General features: G+C 36.8%; 1 long non-coding RNA gene and 1 pseudogene across 2 annotated transcripts; both read left to right on the top strand.

Moving 5' to 3' along the window:
* On the top strand, window positions 1-2,470 carry LOC148960209 (uncharacterized). Its single transcript, XR_016143770.1, has 2 exons — window positions 1-76; window positions 1,065-2,470. It is a non-coding gene; the product is annotated as an uncharacterized LOC148960209 (long non-coding RNA).
* A 7,506-nt stretch (window positions 2,471-9,976) lies between these two features.
* LOC148960208 (uncharacterized) lies at window positions 9,977-14,682 on the top strand (annotated as a pseudogene). Its single transcript, XR_016145370.1, has 8 exons — window positions 9,977-10,131; window positions 10,478-10,528; window positions 10,970-11,147; window positions 11,611-11,795; window positions 12,001-12,182; window positions 12,453-12,756; window positions 13,309-13,428; window positions 14,221-14,682. The product of XR_016145370.1 is annotated as an uncharacterized LOC148960208 (transcript).
* The last annotated feature ends 1,260 nt before the right edge of the window (window positions 14,683-15,942 follow it).

Raw genomic sequence — 15,942 nt, 5'->3', positions numbered from 1 at the left:
TTTCTTTGCAAGAAATGCCCCAAGGCGGGGTGAGGGAAGCCAAGAGGAAACGCAAGATAATAATTCTCGAACAGGGGTAAGTCAAGTCTGTTAGCCAAAGCCTTATGTATTTTAAAAAGACCAGGATTGATATACCTGGGTTATTTAGTATTAGTTTTAGTAAAGATAAGTATTCCTCTTTTCCAGTCGATTTTTTCCATCATGCCTTTTGTTTAAAAAACGATGTAGAGTATGACGAAACTCTGTATACTTAAGCTGTGTTATATGACTTCCATAATGCAATCTCTTAAATTGCTTCATGTTAGTGTTTATTAGTGTTCACACTATTGTCAAACTAACAGTAAAAAAGGTATTATTATTATACATTGTATAACTTAAAGGCAGTCTGTCCCCTATTGTACTCAACTTTATTTTCACTGGAGTGAAATTCACGCACCGACGAGTTTGACCAATAATTAGATGATTTAAGCCAAACAGAGACAACTTTCATTCCAGCACTTTGGATTCAAATGATTGTGTTCCTATTGTAGTAGTGAAAATCCATTTTTCGCACTAGTCAATCATTGAGAGGACAGACTGCCTTTGAGTATGGTATCCAGAGGCGGAAATTCTTTTTTCAGGTGGGAAAGAAATTATTTTTTCAGGTGGGTAGGGGGCTCCAAAAACATGCAAATGTGACGACAAATGACAAAATCTACCACAGAAGCGCTAAAACCTGTGTTTAAACTTACAATTTAGCTCCCCCCCTAACGCCTCTACAATTTCTGTCCCTGCTGGTATCGTTGCAAATTATCTAAAATAGGTTTTTTTTGGTAGGTTACAAGACAAAAGTGAGTCATTGTCATCTTCCTTTAGATTAATTTACTTTCAGAGCAAAGGTAATGTGTGAAAAGGAAGATTGATCAGTCACTCTTATTTTCTACTCTGTTATAGACATCAACCCTAACTGTTTGTAAATAATTTGGAGTCAAAGCCTCCCATCCCTACCCTGGCTTCCAATTGTAATATCATTTGGTGCTCACTTGTTGGACTTGATGACAAACACATTTAATTTTTCCTTGCAGATACAGTCTGATGTTGCAGCCTCTGATGTGCTAGAATCAAGCCCTGGAAACGCATGGGCAGTTAGGCCAGCTGAGAGTTCCACTGATTTTCAGTAACATATAGATATTTTCATTCTGCATAATTCATCTTACTTGGATATATTTTATGGAGTATCTTAACTTGGATTATTTAGTTAGTAGCTTGGATATATTTATTATCTTTAGGGGTTGCTTTAAAATATATGTGTTTTTGGCTGTATTCGTTTTGTTGCAAACAACACCAGCATAGTGTGATGTGCCACCTTGGAAACTTGGAATATGGAATGTTGGGATCCTGGAATGTTGGAATGTGAAGCATATAGATTTAGGTCTTTGAAAGAAGTGCCTTTCTTTTCAATAAGCCCTTGAACCATAAAACCCAAAGCACATTTAAGCATGTTGTTATACAAGTGTAAAAATCGCATTCCAATACCGAAAATCCTTGAATTAGCCCCCTGGGGGTTTATTTATTTTTGATATTTTTGGATGGGGGCTTATTCGATGGGGGGCTTATACAATATAAAGTTATTATAGACATTAAGAAGACATTATAAAAGATTATTTTACTAGGAATTTCTTTATGAGCTTTTAATTAATTAAATACTATCAAAAGTATGAATTTGTTGTGGTAATTCAATAAAACGCCATAGGCAACCTTAGATAGCAAAAATCATCAAATGGAGGGGTCCAATTCGAGAATTTAAGGTAGCAGTGGGGGCTTGTTCGAAGACGGGTTTATTGACAATTTGTAGTTCTAGAGTGGGGGCTTATTCGAAGGGGGGGGGGTTCGAGGGGGGGCCAATTCGAGGATTTACGGTATTCCAATTTAGTCCAATGCCTTAACATTCCATATTCCATGTTTTTATAATACAATCCTTGCCAAAACAGTCGAAAAACTTCCCTGAAAACTGCATGCAGCCCCCTTTTCCTTTAACCAATGCTGAGTATTTCTATGTGGATGCTACATGCACATTATATTTGATTTGCTAAACTTTGAGACTTTAAAATATAGATCAGATTTGCTAACCAACAATGTGTTGAGGGAGGGGGGGGTTGAGGGGGAGTGTACATTATTATTAGGAGTTGGCTGGTTCCAAGAGGTAGAAAGAGTACCGTGTTGCGTTTTTCAAGAGGTTTTGACAAGGACTGTAGCCATAGTGCCAGTGCCACATTTATATTTAACCATCAAACTGCTCGACTGATAGTCGTTTGCAAGGTGCACAGCGCACATCATCAGATATAACAAGAGAAACATTTTTCACAAGTAAAGTTAGTATGTGCTTTGAAGTGTGATTTATTCTATAATACCTTCAGTATATATTTTTACACTGTGCGTTTCATCAGTATGAATGAGTGGCATGAAGAATTAATTATATTTTGGCAGCAAACTGTTTTTCAGTCATCTGGCCAGCCTGCTTATACTCGCCTGTTTTTATCCTGTTGCACTGGGTTGTGCTCAACCTGACAGTCAGTGTCTCGTGCAAACTCTAAAGAGAAATAAATTGCAAGAGGGAATACAACGTGCATCATGTAAAGAGTTTTTCTATGACAATTAAAAGAATATGAAACATCAATTTAAGTGAGAAGTGGGGTAAAGTGAATCTTGTTAGGTTTAATCAAACTAAATCCACACAGGCTGTATTTTAACATAATCACAACTGTGACATTCCTACGCTTTCCTTGAATGGTACTGAGCTAGATGTTTCTGCCTCTTTTTGAAAACAAGGCCTTTTTCTATCATTCAACATTAACTGGTCTCTCGTTTCTTCTATTGCTGAACAATCATCTTAATAACTTGGGTTCCTCTCAGTAGAGGACCTAGATTGTTTTATCATCACAACTCTTAACAGTTTATAAGTCCCAACTCTGTCCTTCTTTCGAGTACTGCTCTAATATATTGGATGGTTCCCCTATATCTTTTCTTGTGTCTCCTCGACAAAATCCAATCTAAAGCCGTTTGCCTCACCAACAACATCAATAATATATTGTTGAACGAAATTGGTTTTAAATTTAGCTTTGAAAGACTTGACCGCTCACGCCGATAATTATCAAACATTGTCTTGTATATCACTATTATTTTTCATTGATTAAGTTCTGACAAACCTGGCAACAGTACAGAACTTTTTTTGCTACATTCTATCTTTCGTGAGCGGGGAGAATTTGAAAGGGCTTTGCGCTACCTGGCGTGTTTACTGATCCTTATGCAGTATGTACATACCCAACAATATGAACTCATTTAATATATAAAACTGCATTATGGAAGATGCCATGCACGAATACTGACCATGAAAGGCACCAAATTTAGATTTTTACCTTTGCTGTAGCGTTTTTGTACGAAAAATGTCTTCTGTTATTTTGCTGTCAAGTGATTCTCGTGTACTTGGGGACTCGGAGGGTTCTTGCAACAAAGGAAAGTTCTTTTCACATACAACCAGGAACCAGCTACCAAATTCAACTTTTTAAATAAACCCTTTTGTCTTGATGAAATATAAGAAGTAAAATGAAAGGTTATTTCATGCGTTACCTTGAAATATTAACAGTTTAAATCCATTTTTTGCTTTCTTATTGCCATTGATTTCTAATGACCTAATGCTTCTCTTTGATTTGGTCTATTATCTACATTGAGTGACTTTGTGGAGCATCACACTTATATGGGGAATTAAATTTCAACTAATTGGACTTTAGTTTAAATTGCAGTTTGATTATCTGTCCTTAACTGCCAGGAAGATTGATGTATACAATTAATCCGAAGAAAAATATAGTTGCAAAAGGAGCAGGTAAAAGCACCATATTTGATTACAGGCAGTCAGGGTCCCTCTATGTGGAGGGAATTACAATATATTAGACAGAATCTTAGAAGTGAATCTTAGTATCAAATCATACTCATTTGAAAATGATAAAATGTATAGTGTGATCTTGTAAAGAAAAATCCCTTATATATTTCAAAGTCAATAAAAGGCTGATTGTACTCAAAAATTAATAGTATTGTAAGTTTTCTAATACTATTTACAAATAAACAATTAACATCCCATTGGAACAGCAGAAGCTAGATTCCTGGAAAACATGCCAAAACTGACTTTTGTAACATAAAACAATATAGTATATACATTGGTGACATTTTTTAAAAGCATTACATATTGCATTTAGACCATAAATGATTCTGGTACATTTAGATCTTTCTGGAACAAACTTACAAGTAAACAAATCTATAAACTAGCTTGTAGTGTTTGATGCAAAGTACTGCTATGGAATTGTATGGCAGAGGAATTCTTAATAATTAAACTGAAATTGAAATGCAACTTTTGAGGTGTACCAACAAAATGATATCTACCAAGAAACAAACTGCAGTTCTGAACCATATTCATAAAGTAACAAAAGAGATTTCAAATCCTGAAAACTTCATTGTCAATTAGCATACATAGCTACTGTTTACCCCCTGGTATAAGAAAGCTATGAAGGTTTTCTGTAGCAAGATATACAACATTTATATGTGCTAAGGTGACATGCAGTAAAAAAAACTATGGGGGACACTAAATAAAATTTAATCAGGATGTTTGTGGTGGAAATATGCCTGTTTACAAGAGTATTTTTTCAACTCTGCAAGCATAGACTGATGGCTACTGCATTTCATGCTCTGTGATATCAAACCCCAAACTTTGCTTGGGACTTGCACACATTTTAGAACCAACTGCAGTTCTCACGTAGTGCAATATTGAAACACTGTTTTGCTATTAAGTTTGTGTTTACTGTTTGTATAGATCATCTTTAATTGACCTCACAAAGTTTTTGATTCAACTGCACATAAAAGGTAAGTCTTTAACTTGCTTGCCCTTCCAAATCAAAGTATCCAATATGATGAGTTTTATTTTCATATTTTATGACAGTTTTCTGATTGCACCATGACAGGCAATTAAGGATTTTACTTTGTAGACAGTTCAGCAATTGAATTGTCACTTAAAACTTCATCTAAAAACAATTGAAGTGCCTTAAAGCAATTGATTTTTGTCAACAACTCCATCCAATTTCAAGGAAGTTATCAACTGCAACCTGCATGCACCATGTGTAATGTAAATGCCAGGCATCTTATACATAGAGATTTATGTTAGATCCTCTGCAGATTTTCCTACAAATTTGAGGCCCTAAAACGTGTCCTTTTCTTCCTAGTCTCTATGAGTCTGGGCTCTAGCAGACTTGACAGTAGCCATGATGGCGTCCACACCAATTGAGACTAGCAGAAACCACAATGGAATAAAGACCTCAAGGTAAGAAGCATCTGTTAGGCCATCTAGCTTGGCGCAAAGAGTTAACAGGAATATCAGTTTCAAAACATATAAATAAAGTAGCCAAATTTTCCTCCATTTTCCAATTGTGAATTCAGGGTATGGATTTTGGCCTGATTTGAAATGCATTATGGATAATACTATCAATGAAGTTATCGCCACTGCATCCAAAATCCAAATGGGAATAAACACCAAATGCCAAAGCCACTTTGTATCTCTGTCTAGGCGTACCACACATAAAGTTAAAAATACTGTTATGAAAATAAGGAAGAACCAAGCTCTTTGCACCAGCGCCATGTTGTTATCGTCTGATCTCGTTTAGGCGAAGTTCTCTCCCCCGCAGAAGAGGCTATGATATGAAACTTGTGAGTTTTGTTTTTTGAAAGTTGTGAGTTTTGTTTTTTGTTTTAAAATCTGGATAAAACGAAATTTTATGAGAGTTAATTTCACGAGGGATGCTGTAGAATTTGATTTACTTGGGGTTTTACTTTTATCCGAATTGTTTTTTCCTCTTTGGGTGTCATTTATCATGCTTTCATTCTAGTAGTTGGTCCTTGTGTGCCATTGTCGATGCATTTGGGGTAAAGGGCAGCAGAATGCCAGACTCACTATATAAAAAATTAAGAGAGTCTCTATTGTTTTATATAGAGTGAGCCTGGTACCCAGGGTACTTGTGCCGATGCACCAACGGCCCAACGTTGCTCCCTGTGATGAGGGCATGTAGCCTCAATGCATAATTTCATGAGGTCAATGTTATTTCTAAAGGAGCTATTTTTTATCAAAGTGAAAACAATCCTCTGTTGATGTTATTCTCCCGACTAGAAAATTAAGTCAATATCAAGTAACATTTTGTTGCTTTTTTTCGTGCTGATAGGCTAATAATTTTATCAAAAATTTAGCGAGAGAGAAAAGGGTAAGTGTATGTGAAAGTCACAGAGGGGACAGAAACCTAAAACTTTTGGCTAATCAAAGACAAAGAGAGTGAAAAATAATAAAAACCTTTACGAAGACTTCAAAAAATTGCCACAGGGCAACAACTTTATTATTCTTGTTTGACATACCAACGGATTTTGTAGATAACAAATAGCCAATAACAAAAATCAATTTTGCCTAAGCCGTTTTTTTGCAAATATGGTCATCCCTACAAACTTTTCCATCGGAATTTTTGCTTATATCTTTAATAAATCTTTTGTATTGTATTATATCCTATAATACTGATGATCGACCCTACACTCATTGGATTCTTCAGAACAGTTGCCCCCAATTTTCTCTCATTATGCCACACCCCTATGGATTTACCCCTAAATCTGCCTCTAAGTACAAGTGACATGTCCACACAACTTGGGTGAAGCCTCACTCCTCTGGCTTACACAATAAAGAAATAGAAGCTTGTTTTCAAACCGCATTCAGAATTCATCTTGAATTAAAGATGTACACTTAACTCTCTTATTGTCACTTTTGTTGCTAATCAATGTATTTCAAATGCCTATCGTAAATTCTAGAATTAGCTCGAATTTGATACTTTTGGATGTGGGCCTATTCGAGGGGGGGGGGGGCTTATATGAGCTTTATATGAGGGGGGGGACTTATGAAATTATTGTAGACCTGAAGAAAAGACCTCGTTTATTTTAGTAGGAATTTCGTTATGAGCATTTAATTAATTACCATCAAAAATATGAATTTGATGTGGTAATTTAATAAAACGCCATAAAGGCAACCTCAGATGGCAACAATCATCAAATGGAGGGGTCCAATTCGAGAATTTACGGTAGCAGTGGGGGCTTATTCGAGAGGGAGGCTTATTGACAATTTGTAGTTCTGGGGTGGGAGCTTATTCGACGGGGGGGGGGGGGGGGCTTTTTCAAGGGAGGGACCGTAAGGTATGTACTATACAATGCTAGCACTTTCCAGTGCCTTGAACAATCAATAATTTATTGACGACGAGGTATCTTAAAAATTGTTCTAACTCTGTTTATTTTCTTTTCTAGAATAAACATTGACAGCTGAAAAATCGATCGGGAGAAAGAACGTTCCATTTTCACGTTTTTTCAGGAAAAGATGCATATCTTATTTCACATTCCGCTTTTTCGACCAGCTGAATAATCCAGGCAAGTCAAATGACACCCGGGGGCTCACAAGCTTGTCTCGCATCTTGTTTTCTTGCTTTAATTAGAGTGCTGGTTTAAAAAACCCGAAATTTCAGGTAATTTCTTATGTTTTGTTAAACACACGCTATATCAATTGCAAACGTTAATTAGGATCTGATCACTGAGGTAGGGGAATTTGAGTCTTACCAATCATAAGACGTGGCATTGCTCTGGCATTGCAAAGCTAAAAACAGATGTTCTCTCAACTAGGACGATTTATACCAGACCGCACTGGGTTTGAGAGAGGACATGGAAAAAATACATTAAAATTGTAGAATTATACAATGCTTTTCCCCATTGCTATCTGCTCCTTCTTAACTTGCTCTATTTTCCATAGCCAAATAATATGGCAAACAACGGTCTCTTAAGTCAAGCTAACTTGGGGACCGGAGAAGGCTTCATTCGTTCATTTTGCAAGCATTGTTTCTCCATCAAGGCATTAAAAGATGAAAAAATTGAATTTGAAGCAAAGTTTGGGTGGGAGAATAGAAAAAAGCATGTAGTGAAAACAAACTTTTGCAAAAATTAACGAAGGAAGTATAGCTTGAAATGCGCGAATACCTGCCTTTATGAATTGACTAGGCTATCATGTTACACTGAGTATCTCCTGTAAACCTACAGATACTCTTACTCTCCCCTATTCCAGAGTTCTTAATGCTATTGCAGTTCATTATTCACCAGTTGGGACTTTAGGATTCGACTCATGGCCTTCCTGGCTTTTAGGTATTTTAAGTTAATTTAGATCAATTTTTAACGATAGTCATTTTCTTTTGCCATGTACCCTGTTTGGCAAGCATCTGTTTGCTTGAAGGAATGCTCTTTGTCGATACAACTCTCGGTTTTTAAGCAGAGATGCTGCTTTGGTCAGAGGGAAGGGCACCAGTACAGATACATTTAAACATCGAACCCTTCCAAACAGTGACCTGGCAGTTTGATTAAGTTGCAAAGCAGCAACATAAGTTCCAACTCAAAATCCCTGCAAAAGTTTTTGAAACGCCTAACTTTCACCAATTTGCCTATCAGCTAAACCAAATTGAGGACGATATCTTTGGGGCTTTCAATTACCGTATGTCTCTTGTTTCTGATGCTGGTTTCTCAATGAGTGAAAGGGGCATGTGCCACAAAAATGCATTTTGATTTTTTTAAATGAATTATCTGAAACCTCCTTGAGAGGGATAACATGGATATCAGAGCCTAGGATGATGGGGAGTAGATGAAGATCTTCTCTCAGCTTTCTCCTTAAATTTATCCACTAGTTTTACGCGCTAGTAAGAGAGGGGAGTAGCAAAGGGTACTGTTAGAACACAGGGTTCCCATTCATTGCAGGACATCACATGACAATTGCATCATTGCGCTGCAATTGCACCAGCTGCTGTAAATTGTATTATTCTTAGGGTATAAAAGGGGTGGCTTTATAGTTAGGTTCAGTCTTGCCGTAAGCTTTGTCGAACTCAGTGTACCTTGTCGCTAGCTTGCAGAATTGTGTTTGCCGTTACATTTTCGCCGTTAGCCATTTAAGATATTTTTAGTCGTTTGCCGTGAACTAATGAATTAGAAGAAGTGTATAGAGAATTGGATAACAGTTTTTGCCGTATTCATCGTGTACGGTTCTGCGAACAACCTACGAACTCACGTTTGTAAAACCCCCTTTTTAAGTGGTTTTACAGTACCATCCTGAAATGTTTTGAGAAGGGTTCTACTGAAGGCAACTTCTACCCATAACCACACCCATTTTCTCACCATGTTTTTACATTTGGCTCTATGTCATGTATATGAAATCATTCAAACTATTTACCAATCACAAAAAACTGGCAGGTAATTGCTCATTCACAGAAAATCTATAGGTTGCAAGGACGGCGCCAAGAAATTCAAAGTAAAGGGGCTCAAGTTGATAACATTTTTAGACTAAAAATCAACTTTGAAAAACGCACTGAAATGCTTCACGATATTTTATGCCTATGATGTTATAGGGCACTCGTTATGCTAGCGGTACATTGGAAGGCCAGCGAGAGGTTGTAGGGGGCCTTAGGTACACCCAAAGAGGAGGTTTCCTTGCAGAAAATTTTTGCAACCACGCCCTCTAGACTAGCTTAAAGAACATTTCAGAATATTCCTTGCGGTCCTTTTCTGCAAACATTTTGTTTTTTTAAGGCATGGTTTTTTACGTTTGATTAATTCCAATCTTAAAATGGAATTCGTTACTTAATGGGTCACCATAGACCCCGGCTAATTCCTTTGAAATAAGGCAATGCTGTAAAAGGATTTATCGCACTATTATTTTCTTCTATTTCTATTTCTGGAGCAACCGGCCCCCCACCTGGCGCCGCCGGGGGTTGCCAAAGTGGGTTGCCACAGAATTCTGTAATTAGAGTCTTTTTGAATCACTATCATCGTCGTTTTCCCCATGACAGTACGAAGCACTCAGTCTATAACTGCTATTATCACAGCAATGCTAATACAACAGCAACCCCCTGAATTTTCGGAGCTAGATATAAACATCGAAACCTTCTAGGGTATCAGTAGAATAAGATATTTCAGGTAAAGGGAAGTGGCAACTTTTCTCAACCAGGAAAGTCATGGAATTCAAAGCTTTGCTTGGCATTGCTCTAGTTTTAGCGCATGGTAAGTCCAGTTTCTTGAAAAGTTCATTTATGCTGTTTGTTTCATGGCGTGGGTTATGTAGCAAGCTTTTGGTAATGTTATCACTTAAAGCCTTTAATTCTGTGGTGAAACAGGGCAATGAATAACTTTCAAAATTTCATTTTTTGTTTCGTTTTTACAGCCTGGTTTTAGTCATTCTATTTTCTTAACATCAATTTTCAATGAAAACCGATTACCAATGCTAGAAAATAGCGGAAGTACATAGTTTAATGACATCTATGATTTTGCTGTTTTGAGATTCAAGAATTCTTCATAATCCCACTGTTTAAGAGCAATGAATGCTTGAGTGTTATTTTTACCATTTTAGCTTGCTGTGGATCACGAAAAGAGCGCATAAGAGCAGACTTCTACAACCTTAGTAAGTGTTGTATATAACTTTGGACCCATTATCCAGTATGCTTAGGAATATTGTAACCATCAATGTACGTCGTTCACAAGAGATTGACGACATGGGGAGTGTTTCTACCCACATGATGACGTATTCGTTTGAGCATTAATCCATATGATTAATGCTTAGAAAATTGATCACGGGTTCTGTTACAGCAGCAGAAATTGGGAAAGTCGAAACAAATGTAAAACTGAAAATTTGACACCGGAAGAGTAGAATATGTCGAGCAATATAAAGGGACGGAAACGAGACTGTTGGTTATCTTTTCAGGTGCCAAAAAGCTATTGTGCTTCCCATTAGAAATGTGTTTTCAAGTCCACTCAAAATAGCTGTTATTCTAGACCAGCTTTAGTCTAATAAAGACTATGAGTTTATCAAGTACTGAAATTTTTCTTACTTAATCTCTCATAGAATCGGTATCTAGACACGAAAAAGTACCCGAGAATGTGAAAATACAAGTGTTCAATGAACTTCAGACTCAAAACTCAGGTGCTTATGCGTACGCCAAGAGGTCTGGGAGCGCTACAAAAACGCATAGATGTGATATTGTGGACCAGCAAATCCCAAGACATCTCACCTTCATAACGAGGCAAGCGGATTTTCATCAGCTTTTTGTACTTAGAGTAAATGAATTTCTCATGAACGAAAGGAAATTTTCATTTGCGTCTTTTAGTAGGTTCTTGCAATTTTATATCACCTGTTGATTCCATTTTTCTTCAAAATCAAAGGTTGTTTGCCTATGCTACTATTTTTTATGTTTATACTGAGGAAGTTCGCTCAAACATGGGCGTAGTCGAAAAGTTTTTTGTTTTCTACCCAAACTATTTTTTATATCAAGGCACAAACTAGCATGTAGATATAATACAAAACTCAAACTGAAAAATTTTTTACTTAAAGGCAATTCATTCATTTAACTTAAAGGCAATTAACAAATACTAAAGAGGCTTCAGCCAACTGCCAATCAACCATTGGCCAATCAGTGGGCGTGATACACGCTTATAGGTAGATTTCTGTCAGTTCCCTTTAAATTCGATGCTTCTGTTCGTTTTTAGGTACAGGTTTTATTCAAAGTATACACATGCGTATGGGATTCCAGTGGTAGCCTCCTCCGTGGTGTCTGATGAAGCTGTTAAGCGAGCTTGCTACGTCGTTCGTTTCCTTTTTGCGGATCGAAGCGACATCAGGGAAAATATGTATAAATATTACGGTAGAGTGGCAGTTATTGGAAAGAACCAAGGTATACTTTACACTTTATGCTTTACTTTTATACCATACTTTTAATGTGCTTGAAGTTATTGTAAACAAGTTTGGATAATGTTTCCAAAACTTAGAACTAATTATCAAAATTTTGAATTTCTACAAGAATGCTCGTTTTTAAAGTCAGTAATTCTAGCTGGTTCTGATGCTTTTTTGCATTCATCTTTCTGTGAAATCAATTTCAGAATTGACACGGATCCCTGAGTTCAGCCATCTACCTGCGTGGTGGAACCAACGTGCACGTGGTCTCGGAGGAACACTCCATATCCCAGTGTCTTGTGGAGGAGAGGAGAATCTTCTGTGCCTAAGGCAGGACCGTTACTATGGAGACGACATTTTCTTTCATGAAGCTGCACATGCAGTTGCAGTAAGTTGACAAAGGGGTTCAAGTGACCAAATATTTCTCCTATCAATGCCTTGTATAATGTATCTGTAGAGAATCTTTTGAGCAATGCAAAAACATCGTATTTGCAAATTCAGGAACAATCTAATAGAGGTAATGACTCTTATACTCGTACCTTTTCTAAAAATCCATATTCTAGAAGTAGTTGTATGTCTTCTCGATCATTTTCAACCACAATTATTAATTAAGCAGCATCATGGCTTGTGAAAACACTAATAGCTTCAATTCTAATAGGAGCTTGCAATAAGAGGTGGCCCCAATGGAGACTTGGATGGTCTGTATGCAAAGCTTCTACGAAGTTACAACAATGCCAGACGCAAGGGACTCTGGAGAAGAACGTACTCAATGGATACAGTAAGAGAGTATTTTGCAGAAGGGGCACAGAGCTTCTTCAACTGCCATGTTTCAGTCGACCCTCCCAATGGTATTCACAACAGCATTAGCACGAGAAGCAAGTTAAAAAACTATGATCCTGAACTGTATTGAGTCCTGGAAGAAGTTTTCCCCTGTAAGAATACCTATCATTGGTGCTACAAAGGTAATGCTTTCATGTGCATCAATTTCATCCCTCTTGAGTTTACGTTAGTTTGTTTTTCGCTCCAACCACACTCATTTATATAAGTTCTATTTGAATCAGCAACAACGAACGCTGCGCGTGTAAACATTTTAGCGAGCAACATGAGGCTTTAATGATATATGGTTTTGGAGCCCCTCATACAGTAAGCTTTTAATGTAAAAAGATAAATAGTATTATGTTTTTACCCTGACATTAAAGTCAGTTAAATGCAGATGCCTAACCATTTTGCAAAGAAGGCCTGTGATATGCTTCTGCTCTTTTTAGGAAGATAATGGCAATTATTGGCCTTTCCTCTATATCTTGCTCTTTAAATTTTGAGAAATGGGTGAACGATAATGGCAGATGGAAGAATATGCATTTTTATTTGCCAGGGGATGAAGCACTATAGAGCTCTGCCTAATTGGGTATTAGTTATTAGTTGATGCTAGAATGAAACAAGGCACTTAATTAGGATGAGCAGTTACTGAATGCAAGACAAACATTATGTAATAATCTCATTTATTGCAATTCAAGGAACACCACCGGACCCAGCCATGGACTGCCCTGTAGGTGGAACTAGACCTAGTCCAAAACCAAGACCAACAAATACGCCAGTGACTCAAAAACCCACAGAGCAGCCACCAGTACCAACAGGTTCGTCTGCTCTTAAACCCATCCTGTTATCTTAATGTCATGAAGGTTGAGGACGTCTAAATTTCTTACAACAGAAATCTTTTATTTATTGCTATATAATTTATATTGTGAATACTTTGGCGAGTATCCTTTAGTATGTTCATCGTTCTGAAGTTGCACTAAAAGAGAATAAATTTTTACACGTAAAAGTGAAAGAAAATTATATATTTTAAGTTCTGTGACTATATAGACGAGATGGTGTGTATATTGGTCAACTCTCCAGCGAGTCTAATGTCAATGGTTAAGTTAAGCAGGACTCAGTATACATTAGCTTTGCAGTGGCATGATGGGCCTAAGGAGATTGTCGGAGTGGCATGATAGGCCTAAGGAGATTGTCGGAGTTCTAAACGGTACCAAAAACATGCATTTGATTTCATGAACAACTGCTTGTGGTTTTTAAAACTGATTTACATCTAGTCTGTGTTACCCCGATATGGTCCTCTCACCTGGGGGTTTTGCTTTAATGGTTGATTTTTGGGTAATAGCATGAACTTTTCTTGTTTCTCGTTCTGCATTCTGTATGTACGTGTAAAACTCAGCATTGTACTTTTGAAAAAAGGTATTTGAAATTCTGAAAAATTTATTTCGAGCAATTTAATTAGCTAACAAACAACTTCAGTCCCATTTTTACGCAATAAAACAATTGTCTTTTATCAATAATTTTTCTTCATAAACTTGGAGCTTTAAGCTGTAAAGAGAAAGCCATTCTTTATGATAGGGTTGTTTGATTATTCATTACGTTTCGTTTTGTAGGTTGTGACGATAAAGAAGGAAATTGTAGATATTGGGCCAATTCTGGTTACTGTACAGGAAAATGGAAAAGTTACATGTCGACAAATTGCAGAAAGAGCTGCAATTTGTGTGGATCGGGTGACAAAAATAAAAATTGTGGTGCATGGGCTGGAGCTGGTTACTGTCGCTCATCTGCATACATTGATTACATGAAGAAAAATTGCTGCAAGAGTTGTCGTCATTGCTAAAACATTAAGACTGGTATTAACGAGCCACCTTTAGTTAACAAGAGACAAGATTTATGGCGTATTAGAATACGCTGCCTATCTTACATAGTGTATCTTCCGTTCATTAACGTTTACTGAAATTTATGTATACCAAATTAAGATAGTTTCCTCTTTTACCATATGCAAGGATGTTATGTTGGCTTTTGTAGTTGTCTCTTTTACTTTCTTTATTCCTGGTATATTAAACCATTTGTGAGTCTTTGTCACTTTTTAACATAAATCTTTCGCTATTAGGCATATGATAGCCGGTTCTCTGCTCATGCTGTTAATTGTATTCCATACAAACATAAAATACTAGCCAACAGTTGCGTTGCTCTTCAAATTCCAGAGTTTTGTTTACTTTACGTTTAACGCTAATTAGCCAAACCTATTAGCCAAAAGTAATTCAGAATTGATAAAATAATGCAAGAGCTAAAAATCAAATGCAACCTTTAGTCAAATAAATATTGCCAACAAATCAAGCAGCAAAATTACAACCAGGGACAGTTAAAACACTTTCTGTAATTTTCCCGATGCATTTAACCCAATACTAGCAACAGCAAAAATGTCTTACCAATTGCACTAATCATTTGTCCGAGAGACTCAAAGGCAAGTTGATTCCCACTATGCTATTTACATTAGAATACAAGCCGCGGCTTATAATCATTTTAAGGCACGTTTGTTTGCGGTTTATAATCAAGGGCGGCTTATAAATAAAGGTGGCTTATAAACAAGGCAGGCTTTTACCCAAGTGCTGTCAACCTTTACTCCTACCTTGAAGCTGAGGGCGGTAATGTAGGAGGCCCAGAAAAAAATTTCTGGACGCTGTTGATGATCCCACGTTGGACGATATTGTTTTTGATTGAACTTCTAATCTATATTTTGATTTCAGTAACTTCAGTGAACTTCTAATCTGTATATCGTCGATATTTTGGTTTCAGTACAGAATCAGGTTCTTATCCAACTTTGTGTCCGTCACTTTAAACCAAGTATTTCTGCATGTTTCTGTGGGTGTGGCTTAGAATCAAGGGCGGTTTACATTTTTTTCTATGAACCCAACTTCTTAGAAGATATTGATTCGATTAAAAGCCGAATACATCAGATTGTCATGAGCGAATTGATCAAACTCTTCTACATGTAGTGACGAGTTAATACCAAAATTGGATATGCATCTGGTTTACATATTCTCTCTCTGATGACACAGCTGCATTAATATTTCTGATAGCTTCTTTGCAATGGAGTGCTTATTGATCGATACCAGATGTTGAGGTTTGGTGATTTTTTGTGTAAAATTCGCCTTCAAAAAGTATTTAGAGAGAAAATAGACATTTTGATAAAGAATTTTGTGACAAGAGAAAGTCATCCATGTCAAGGAGATCTCTCTCTTTTGAAAATATCAATTTTGAGGTTATTTGTCACCAATCCGTTTACAGGGTCCTAATTTGACGATGGTGTGCAAACCATAAGAAATGAAGTA

The sequence above is a fragment of the Rhopilema esculentum genome, chromosome 5, assembly GCF_057945365.1.
Source record: "Rhopilema esculentum isolate cy_ngs chromosome 5, ASM5794536v1, whole genome shotgun sequence".
NCBI classification, from domain to species: domain Eukaryota; kingdom Metazoa; phylum Cnidaria; class Scyphozoa; order Rhizostomeae; family Rhizostomatidae; genus Rhopilema; species Rhopilema esculentum.
Note: the sequence above shows the minus strand (reverse complement) of the source record. Positions and strands in the feature narration are given on the sequence as shown.